Raw genomic sequence first — 11,384 nt, 5'->3', positions numbered from 1 at the left:
ACTAGTGAACTCATACTGAGCCGGGCATGCATAAACAGGAGCTAAGAGTGGGGGCAGAGATTGGCAGGTCCTTGAGAAAGCCACGATGATGGGTCTGGTATTAATCCATGAACAATTGGAGGCTCATCCAAGGCTCCTGGGCAGGAGTATGGAGCCACCCAGCACAGCCAGAGAGCAAGACAGTTAAAAAGGTCAAACCAAATGTTGTCACATGCTTACACAGTTGAGTAAGTAACCCAAGAAGCTATGGCACCTCCTTCCCTACAATAGAAGTCTCTAGGTTTCTCCAGACCAAGTTTTGTTATTTCCTTATTAATGCCTTCAAGGGCCGCCTGTGCTGAGAATGAAACACAGATGCCTCCAGCCTTTCCAACTCTGCCTGTATCTCAGAGCATCCCACCGCCTGCACACTTAAATCCTGCACACCAGCCCCAAGGAACTCAGTTCCTCAGTTCCTCAATGAGCCATGCTTTCTCCTGCCTTCCATCCTGGCTGTGTGTAGTCTGGAATATGGTGGCCCCTCCTCCCAGCCCACTACCTGTAACACACGCTTTTGCTTACCCTCACCCATCCTCCAGGTCATGAAAAGTCACTGCCTCCAGGAAAAGTCACTGCCTCCAGGAAACCATACCCATGCCACTCCTATGCAGACATTTTCACATTGACTGGTTTTGTTTGATTTATGGTCTGTCCTTGCCAATAGACCATAAGCCCTGAGAGGGCAGGACCACGGGGTCAGATTTACTGTCTGTATCCTGGTACCTGGTACCTCGAAGATGTGTGGCCTGTGAGCCCAAAGGAGGGGAAAGGACAGGTTCATCCAGGGGACTTGGGCCTCCAGCTCACCTAGACTATGAATGGGTGGGGTTTTCCATCACGTTGAAGGCAAAATGTTCCATGTACTATGGGAACCGCATGGTCCCTGGGGATCCAGGCTTTCTTAAACCCCACATTCTTTTTTTTTTTAATCATTTTTTATTTTCAGCATAACAGTATTCATTGTTTTTGTACCACACCCAGTGCTCCATGCAGTCCGTGCCCTCTCTAATACCCACCACCTGGTTCCCCCAACCTCCCACCCCCCCACCTCTTCAAACCCTTCAGATTGTTTTTCAGAGTCCATAGTCTCTCATGGTTCACCTCCCCTTCCAATTCCCCCAACTCCCTTCTCCTAACTCCCCATGTCCTCCATGCTATTTGTTATGCTCCACAAATAAGTGAAACCATATAATTGACTCTCTCTGCTTGACTTATTTCACTCAGCATCATCTCTTCCAGTCCCGTCCATGTTGCTACAAAAGTTGGGTATTCATCCTTTCTGATGGAGGCATAATACTCCATAGTGTATATGGACCACTTCTTCCTTATCCATTCGTCCGTTGAAGGGCATCTTGGTTCTTTCCACAGTTTGGCGACCATGGCCATTGCTGCTATAAACATTGGGGTACAGATGGCCCTTCTTTTCACTACATCTGTACCTTTGGGGTTAATACCCAGTAGTGCAATGGCAGGGTCATAGGGAAGTTCTATTTTTAATTTCTTGAGGAATCTCCATACTGTTCTCCAAAGAGGCTGCATCAACTTGCATTCCCACCAACAGTGCAAGAGGGTTCCCCTTTCTCCACATCCCCTCCAACACATGTTGTTTCCTGTCTTGCTAATTTTGGCCATTCTAACTGGTGTAAGGTGATATCTCAATGTGGTTTTAATTTGAATCTCCCTGATGGCTAGTGATGATGAACATTTTTTCATGTGTCTGATAGCCATTTGTATGTCTTCATTGGAGAAGTGTCTGTTCATATCTTCTGCCCATTTTTTGATATGATTATCTGTTTTGTGTGTGTTGAGTTTGAGGAGTTCTTTATAGATCCTGGATATCAATCTTTTGTCTGTACTGTCATTTGCAAATATCTTCTCCCATTCCGTGGGTTGCCTCTTTGTTTTCTTGACTGTTTCCTTTGCTGTGCAGAAGGTTTGATTTTGATGAAGTCCCAAAAGTTTATTTTGGCTTTTGTTTTCTTTGCCTTTGGAGACATATCTTGAAAGAAGTTGCTGTGGCTGATATCGGAGAGATTACTGCCTATGTTCTCCTCTAGGATTCTGATGGATTCCTGTCTCACGTTGAGGTCTTTTATCCATTTTGAGTTTATCTTTGTGTACGGTGTAAGAGAATGGTTGAGTTTCATTCTTCTACATATAGCTACCCATTAAACACATTCTGATAATTATTAAGTCACTGGGGGTACAATGTTTGCCCCCCAGCCAGGAGGGCCTTCTGTGAACTATGAAACAGTTGATTCTTCTCCAATGCATTAAGTGCACTTAAATGTCTGTAATTACAGTTGCATTTTCTAGAAGGACATTAATTATCTTTAATTCATGGATTATACTTATTGCCTGGAAGCAAGAAAGGAAAAAGCACATTGCACTGATGGGGAAGTGTGCTGCTGCTCTGCCTCGTGGGTTCTGCTGGAGTTCTTTCTACTCACCCTTCAAGGTCCAGCTCCCAACACCCTCCGCTATGGTAGGCCATTCATCCTGATCTCTAGGGGAGAAAGGAAAAGAGGAAAACATGGGGCAATTTCCGGTCAGTCTCAGAGAGTGTCAGTATCTCACTTCAGTGTCTGGTCTTCTAGGTACTGAAACTCAATTTGTCACTGCTTCCATGGCTGCTCTGGTCACTGATTCACAGTAATCAGACTTATAAGAGACTGAGGCATAACCAGAAAGCAGACTGTTTCCACTTGGTGAAAGGAGGATACTTTGCCAGAACTTGGAACATTGGTGGCTGTGGTCCAAGGGCATTCCTGTTCTCATACCCCAGGTCAAAGGACAGTAGATATTTTTGGAAGTGTGTTTTATTCTGGCTGGACCCTGATAAAGCCGAGAACATGATTATTCCCACTTTTCAACAAGACTAGGTCTCAGAGAGGTTTTACCTAAACGTCATGATTTTCTGGGTCTTAGTGTCCTTTTGACAAATTTAGGTGCTGGGCTATGTTTTGTGAACTGTGATCCTAATAATCAGAAATCGAAATGGATAGATCACAAGTGAATTTTTATTGAAAGCAGTAATAACTTAGGTCAGGAAAGCCTTAACCTGCAAACGGATGGCGCTCAAATTTGAGCCAAGTGCATACGAAGATTTCAGCCTCAGCAATTTTCCTTTGTCACTGTCTTAGCTCAGTTTCCCTAGAAGCAGAGCCCAAGTCAGGGATTTGGGAAAATGTAATTTATGGAGGGGGTGTTCTTCAGGGAAAACTGGTTATGAACGGTTGGGGAAAGTGAGCGAGGACGTGGTTTTGGGAAAATCGAGTCTTGGCCTGGTCCACAACGGGGCAGGCGCTGGAGGATAAACCACACTGACAAGCGTCCACCCCACCCCTAAATCCTGCATCAAGAGAACTAGTCTTCTGAAGCCTGTCCTGGTCAGTCCCCGGCCAGGGGATGCCCGGGGGGTGGGGAGAGGCAGGGGCTTGTAGAGTCCTAGATGCAGTGGCTTCTATGAGTTAAGAGCAATTCTCCCCAGAAGGGGGCAGCTGTGAGCTCCCAGCGGCCAACACTCCTAACAGCTGGGGGCTGGGTGTGCTGACCTGGAGGTGCCTAGAGGGGTGGGCAGGGCGGCAGGGGTTGCGGGATGGGGGGGGGGGGGGAGGCGGCGTTGCAGCATCAGCTACAGTCCCTCATCCCTTGCACTGTCCCTCTCTCCTCCAGGCATTTTGTACTACTCTCCTCTCTACCAGGAATTCCTTTCCCTCCCTCCCTTCTGCTCAGATAAATCTTATTTCCCCTTTAAGCCTCATCTTACACATCACCTCCTCCAGGAAGCCCTTGCCAACCCTTCAAGACTAGTCTAGATTCTAGATTCTCCTCTGCTTTAAGCTACGTCGCATCCAACACCATAGAGGCAGGTGGGTGAGAGCGACACCTGCCCCGTTCTCCCATCACTGTGAACAGCGCGTGAGCTTTCAGACCAGGACAAGTTTGGGGCTTATGCTGAACAACAGCTGGTTTGTCTTGAACTGATAAGCACCCTGAGCCTTGTCGCTGGTATTTTCCCTCTTTGCTTTGGCTGCTAGGAAGCTCAGAGCCCAAGCTCCTGAGTAAACAATGGGGATGAGTTTTGTAATTCTTAATATGGGCCCTAAAGTTCCTCTTTTTTTTTTTTTAATTTTATTTATTTGACAGAGAGAGATCACAAGTAGGCAGAGAGGCAGGCAGAGAGAGAGAGAGGGAAGCAGGTGCCTGCTGAGCAGAGAGCCCGATGCGGGACTCGATCCCAGGACCCTGAGATCATGACCTGAGCCGAAGGCAGCGGCTTAATCCACTGAGCCACCCAGGTGCCCCCCTAAAGTTCCTCTTAAGGAAAACACCCTGGTGGTTTGAGGGAAGTGAAGCCCTAAGGGTGTGGTCTAGACCTGAAGAAGTGAAGAGAGGGTACAGGTACTTGGAAGGGGAGACAAGAAGCTAGTGAGGAGGGGCCTGGAGACCAGAGAAGGGAGAGGGGACAGCAGAAGCACCTGGTGAGCGGCAACTGGAGAAGCTGGGTCACTAAGATTCCTCACAAGGTGAAGAGCAAGGGTACCAAGCATTTTAAGCGGCTGGCGTCCTACCACGTGACCCTTCCGCATCTTAAAGTTTCAAGAAAGGCTGCTATTCATAGACGCAGACTGGAACTCCATGCCAGCATTAGCGGGGACTCGGGCGTCACCTGAAGATACACAAGTCTCCTCCCCCCAATCCCCTTAGAGGAATCATGGATTGGGTGCACAGGGGTTTGGGCCAATTTCGCTTGAATCTTAAAGAATGAGATAAATTTAGGTGTTAGAACTCCATTTTAACAAGTATGATTCTCTGATTCAGAAATCATATCGTGCTGGACCTCACAGCTCCTTTATTCCATCTCTCGTTTTGCAGCCGAGACGAAAGTGTGGGGAGGTGAGGTGTTTTGACCCCCATCACCGTCTTCATTCCGTCACCCATAAAATTGGAGGTTTTGATTTTTTACCTTTGTAAATCTTAACCCACAAGATGATAAATTCCAGGAGGTCGTTAGGGTCACATGAAGTAAGTGGAATTTCCACGGCATTTGACTAATATTATAGGGCCACGAGAAGGGGATAGCAATTGATCCTTGAGAAGCAAAGGGGCAGTAAACTTAACAGCTTACCCTCCTCCTGGAACATCTTCTTCCTCCTGTTGTGCGTGGGGTGCTCCTGTCCCTGCTCTGACGAATTCCAGTCCTTCCAGTTCAGGCTTCCAAGGAAGGCCTGGGGGTGCTGATATTTCTGAAGATAAACCTACTGTTTACAGTTCCTAACTACTCTCCTGTTTGAATTTTGGAAAGCTCTTCGCTGGTCAGAGTACCCTTCCGTCCCCTGGATCTGTCTCTTGCTGCAACATTGTTTGGACGGAACAGACCCAGGGAGCCCCTTCTTCCAGCCTCAAACCATTTTCCAGCGTCCTCTGTAGCAGCAACCTCCGGAGCCATCTTCACAACCACCCCCTTGCCTCGGGGACCAGCCAACACCAGCTTTTGAGTTTAGCCCCTACTGCCCACGAGCTAGGAGCTCCCAGATTTGCCAGAATTATTCCACCAATGTGGAGGCCATAGCCAGCCGCCTGGTCAGCCTGCACCTGCAGGCCTCCAACCCTCCCTGTCCTGGCCTTCTATTTCCACCGCGACGCTGTGGCTCTGAACCTGGAGGGCACTTGTTACGTGGGTGGGCCGGGAACCAGCACCAAGGCACTGGGAGTCCTTGGGTGCAAAACCGAGACCGCGGCCGTGCCCTCCTTCAAGACAAGCAGAAGACTCCCAGGACAGACGGGCAAACCCTGAATTCCGTGGAAGCTGCCCGCCCCGGAAAAGAACCTGAAGCCGGCCCTTCTGGATCTGGCAGCCCCGGGTGGTGCGCGCGCAGACTCGGACCTGCGGGAGAACTGCGTCCTAGAGCAGCAGGTGAAGCTCATCAGGAAGATGGGGCGCACCTGCCTGAGCTCGGCGGGCTGGGCTGCGCAGCCTCGCTTTCAGGGGCTCACCCTCCTGCAGCCCCCGCGGCTTTGAGGGGTCCCTCTGCACCCCCTGCTGTCGGGGCTTCTGCCTGACCTTCTCCCTGCAACCCCTAAGAAGCTTTTTAGCCCTCGCGCAAGCTATGAACAAAGTGCAAACAGTGTAGCTCTTTACAGGAAAAAAGAAAAAAACAAAGCTCTTCTCTAAAGAGGGAAAGACCTCTCTAATAACCAGCGGGGGAAGAAATTATTTCCTGATCTTCAACACTGAGGTCAGAACAAAGGCAATATTAACTCCCACTTATTTGTGGAGGGTTCAGAATTTGGCTCCAGCTGGTCCCCCGAATGCATCAGACACGACCAATGGAAAAATTAAAATTTTAAGTATTGTAGTTTGGCCAGCAATTGTGGAAAGATTCCTTCATTTTAAATATTAAAAAACTGGGTTTTGAAAAAGCACAAAAACTTTTTTCCTCTTTTGAATAAACAGGAAATAGATGATGGTGAGTTAACTGTATAATCGAATATTTAGCGTTTCTTATGCTAATCTTGTCAAAAGCCTCTGTACGGTTTTATTAAAATTTGCATTTTGTGTATAGGTCTGAAAAGGAAAGTTTTAAATGTATGTATCTATAAAAATAATTATACATATTTTTTGTTAAAGAAAAATAGGCTGACTTCTCCCTTCCCCTTTCCCCAGCGGCCTCAAACGTGGCTCATACAAAAGGAAATACTCTGGAGAGGCTTCCTGTTTTGGAAGGTTTAACTCAATTTAAATTCCCTCTTGTATCAATGAGCAAATTCAGAAATGAAGGTCTTGGAAAAGAGCCTCGTGCGCCCTCTGCTGGCGATCCCAGGGCCAAGGAAAGCATCTCCATTCAGTGCAAAACTTGCCAACAAGAGGGAAGAGACAATGGTGGGAGAGTGTCTGGAAGCCCAAGTCCCTGCTTCTGTTGGAAAATGTGGCAAGTAAAGCTTCAGCCATGTTGCTCACGGTGGTGGTTTTTTTTTGTTTTTTTTTGTTTTTGGTCTTTTGGGTTTTTTTTTTTTTGGTGACAATCTTCCATAAAGACCCAGAATATCTAGTAGTTATCCTCAGGCTGTGTAAGAGCGCATTCCTTTCTGATCTCCTTCACAGAGATGGAAGTCCCGTCAGGTCAGAGTCTAGGTTATCTCCAGCAGGGCATCCACAGCCACCAAGTCCAATGCCTGGCACTTAACAGGGACACGATAAATGTCTACTGAATGAATGAACAGCTACAAAGAAGACTCTGGATTCAAGATGTCAATGGTTCCCACTTAGGTACAAGGCATATGCAAGACAGGATTCCCTAGCCATAGCTAGAGCCTCTCAATGACAGGATGAAGAGCTTTTGAAGAGCTCTTTAAAGAGCTTTCGAAGGCCATACTTACTCAGTTCATGAAAGGAATCTTAATGAACTTAGCAACCTGTGGCTTAGCAGCTTTCCTGGAAGGGGTATCAAAGATAATCTAGGAGCTGTATATCCCTTAACAGGTTACAAAGCTTCTTCACAGGTATCTCATTTGATCTCAATAGCCCTGAGAAATGATTATCACCCCTATTTTACAGAAGAGCCCTGAGCCCGAGAAAGGTACAATGATGCTTTCATGGCAATCAAGTGATAAGCTAAGATTCACACAGGTTTTCTGTCTCCCAGCTCTAAGCCATTCCCACCTCCTCCAAGGCTCCATAAGATTTAACGGTCTGCTCGTATTCTCAGTGTGGCTGAAGCTAAAATTAGAGGGGACAGTCACAGCTTTTAAAGATCGGCCTAGTAAGTCGTATCAGGGACATCTCCTCCTATTACTCTTGACAGCCAGATGATGGGAATTACGAAGGCCGGGCTGGTCGGGCTGCACGCCACCGAATGGATGGACAATCTTTTTAATAGCTTTCTCTCCCCTGGTCATTGACCAGGACATTACACACAGACTTGCGTCTTTCTGCATCATAAAAGTTGGCTCAGGGGGAGACGGTTGAACACTTCCCAGAAAGTGGACCAGAAAACCTTGTGCTGGGTCAGTGGTCAAAGAGATTTATAAGTTAGTACTGGAGTGACCCCTACTCAGCGTTTGCCAGTGACTTGGTTGGTCTGTTTGATTTCAGGGAAAGCAAACAAAACTCAGCAGCCAAATGTTTGCTTAGGTCCTGACTTCACTTGGAGGACAAATGTGTGAGCAACGTGATAGCGGGAATCACTTCCTGCTTTTGTACATGATGTTCCTCAGCTTGCCTTTCCCATCGGCCAAACACACCCCTGTCCAGCCTGTAGGACCAGGAGCAAATGCCACCTTTCTTGACGTCCCCCGCTCTCATCTCAGAGTTCTTATGGCAATGAACTGTAACTGTTTTCGTGTCAGTTTCCTCCAGAGATGTGGAGTTCTTTAAGAACAGAGACAACACCTTCATCTCTGTAGGAAAGACAAATGTTGGCCTCCAGAGATGAGTCCCAGACACCTAGACCGCAGTCAATGGCTTCCAGACATTTGTGTTCACAACCTACAGTAATAAATACATTTTCTTTTATATCATAATCCAGGAACAGATATGGATGGTTATCTGTATCTACATACAGATATGTATCTGTAAAACTGTTTTACAAAACTGAAAAAAAAAAACCTCATAAAATAACGCTATAGGAAGTGCTATCTGGGATTTTGTTTTATGGTTTATTCTCTATTATTTCTTCAAATGTGTTCTGATTAATTTTATGTTACACTGATGAATGACAACCCGCCGTTTGAAAAATATTGGTGTGATTGACTTCATCTGGCCCCTACTCCCATTTTCTGTCTGCAGCTACTGGACGCCTTCAAACTGGGAGGAGGAAGGAGCTCTGACTGGGGGATGCAGAGGGGAGGAGAGGAATGGGCAGGGATGGAGAATGGAGAAAATCTTCCTTTTCAGCCTCTTGGCCTGGGTCTGAGCTCCTATTAGGAGGACTGAGTGTTAGAAACTAACTAGAATGTTCTTGAGAAACCCTATCAAACTTTGGGTACAAACAATACTGTTTCACTGTCTAGATAAGGAAGGAATAAACTACAGTCTTTGGGCCAAATCTACCCATCCATCTGTTTTTGCAAATCACTTTTTTTTAATTGGAATGTAGCCACGCCCGCTAATTTGCATATTACTCAGGCTGCCCCCCTCCCTTTTTTTTTCTTTCCAGCTTTTGCTATAATTTCAGATCTGGGTAGTTGGGATCAAAGGACCATGATCTGCAAAGGCAAATATATGTACTCTTTGGTCCTTTGTGGGATACGCTTGCCCACCTGCGGTAAAGACAGGAAGTGTTTCCAAGTCTCTGGGAGGAAAGACAGACCCTCTCCTCCTTTCACCAGCATTCACGGGCCTGGGATGCGAGCCAGCAGCAGCAGAGCCTGAGCTGGGGAGGCTGACCGGGGCAAACTCTGGGTGGGGACTGCTGCTGCAGGTTGAAATATTGCCATTGGAAGTATCTGGAAGCACTGGGGGTGATTGCAAAGATGGGGACCCTTGAGGCAGCTGGCACTGGGGTGTTCATTTGCATCCCCACTGCCTGGTTCTAAATAAATAATAAAGGTATGGCTTCAATGAGAAAGGGATTGGCATGTGGCATAGAAGCAGAGAAATATCGGACCTCCTCTGGAAGGCAGTGCCAGAAGAGACCCCAGAACTGAAATTCTCTCTCCTGCTTAAAGATCAAGATGCCTCCTTGCCACAGGTTTGGCACCGAGCACCAAAGATGAAGATTAGGATTATAGCTAACAACAAAATATTATTTGCTTACCGACTGCTAAGCATTATTCTACATCTCTTATATGGAGCAATTCATCTTTTTTCTCTTGACAAGAAACTCTACTTGAATCTCATTTTTACAGCTGAGGAAACTAAAGCACAGAGAGGTTCTTTAACCTGCCCAAGGAGAACCAGCTGCTAGGTGGAAGAGCCAGAATTTGAAAACGGGATGATCTTTGCAGTTGAAAGAGAATGGATTGCTAAGATGTTGGTTCCTTTGTTGAATCCAGTGGGTTTTCTTTTTTCCTCTTTGCTGCCATCTAAGAATTCCTTCATTTAGTGAATCTTAAGGAATGTGCCCTTTGTTCTTTTTGTTTTCATCTGTAATTGTTCTAGAGGTGGGCATGGGACTCTGTTTGGGTCAATAAGATGTAAGATGCAGGGGCACCTGGGTGGCTCAGTGGGTTAAAGCCTCTGCCTTCGGCTCGGGTCATGGTCCCAGTGTCCTGGGATCGAGCCCCACATTGGGCTCTGTGCTCTGCAGGGAGCCTGCTTCCCCCCCTCTCTCTGTCTGCCTCTCTGCCTACTTGTGATCTCTGTCTGTCAAATAAATAAATAAAATCTTAAAAAAAAAAAAAAAAAGATGTAAGATGCCTGCTGTGGGCTTCTGAAAACCTCCTTTTGTGAAAGCCCCCCTCCTGGCTGAATGATGTCGGGGAGGCCCCATTCCCTCCTGGAAGAGCCACCAGATTTTCTGGGAGTGAGATTAGTCAATCCCTCAGACCATTTTCAGCCAGATATCCTGTCACTTAGTCTCCATTCCATTCTGTTCTCTTCCCTGCATAGCTCTGTCACCATCAGAAAGTTTCTTGTTTATTGAGTTGTTTCCTTATCCCCCACTTCTGTTTCTAGAATATAAACTCCCGAGAACAGGGCTCTTCCATCCATCACTCTCACTGCTCTGTCCCCAGGGTTCAAGACCATGTCTGGCCAAAGTACTGGGGAATCTCAATGCAAACCCAAGAGGCTCGTGGTTCCATGGGGAAACAGAAAAACAAGACAATTATAATACAATATAATAAATGTCACCTTAGAGGCAAAAATCACAGAAGACTGTCTGTTAGGGGACTGTGCCTTATCAAACTTATTGCCAGGCTGGTCTCAGACATTTGCCCTCCCCACCCCCTCCCCCCATCCCCAATTTTCATAAATGAAAGCAGAAACCCTGTTATTTTAAAGCTTGCTTTTAAAGGAAATGGCAAAGTCTGCCTTTAAACCAGGCAATCCAGTTATGTGAGACACAGTAAGGGCCATCCTTTTGGGAGGTCACCCAAATGCCTGAAGTTTCAGAAGTTGTGGCCTTTGAGTAAATGGGTAAACTTGGGTTTAAGAGAGCCCTCTCTCCACAAACTTGGTTCCATCTTTGTGGCCTTGGTGGCTCCTGGGGAGTCAAGTGAGCTCTTTTCGCCTGAGCAGTTGTTTGCAGAAAGGAGGCACATGCCTGGTCATCCCTGCCTGCTTACAGGAACAGAGCTGGACTTGGCTTCCTCCATCCAGCCTGGCCTGGTCTGTTAGTGTCCTTCAGGATGGAATCTCTAGAAATTGTAACATGAATGTCCTAGGAGATAGAACAATT

At 46.8% G+C, this 11,384-nt stretch overlaps 1 long non-coding RNA gene across 1 annotated transcript; it reads right to left on the bottom strand.

Moving 5' to 3' along the window:
• Positions 1–655: 655 nt before the first annotated feature.
• On the bottom strand, positions 656–10,915 carry LOC125079609 (uncharacterized). Its single transcript, XR_007121156.1, has 3 exons — positions 5,171–10,915; positions 2,490–2,545; positions 656–785 (listed from the first exon to the last, which is right to left on the bottom strand). It is a non-coding gene; the product is annotated as an uncharacterized LOC125079609 (long non-coding RNA).
• Between the last annotated feature and the right edge of the window lie 469 nt (positions 10,916–11,384).

This window comes from Lutra lutra, chromosome 10, assembly GCF_902655055.1.
Source record: "Lutra lutra chromosome 10, mLutLut1.2, whole genome shotgun sequence".
In the NCBI taxonomy this organism is placed as follows: domain Eukaryota; kingdom Metazoa; phylum Chordata; class Mammalia; order Carnivora; family Mustelidae; genus Lutra; species Lutra lutra.
Note: the sequence above shows the minus strand (reverse complement) of the source record. Positions and strands in the feature narration are given on the sequence as shown.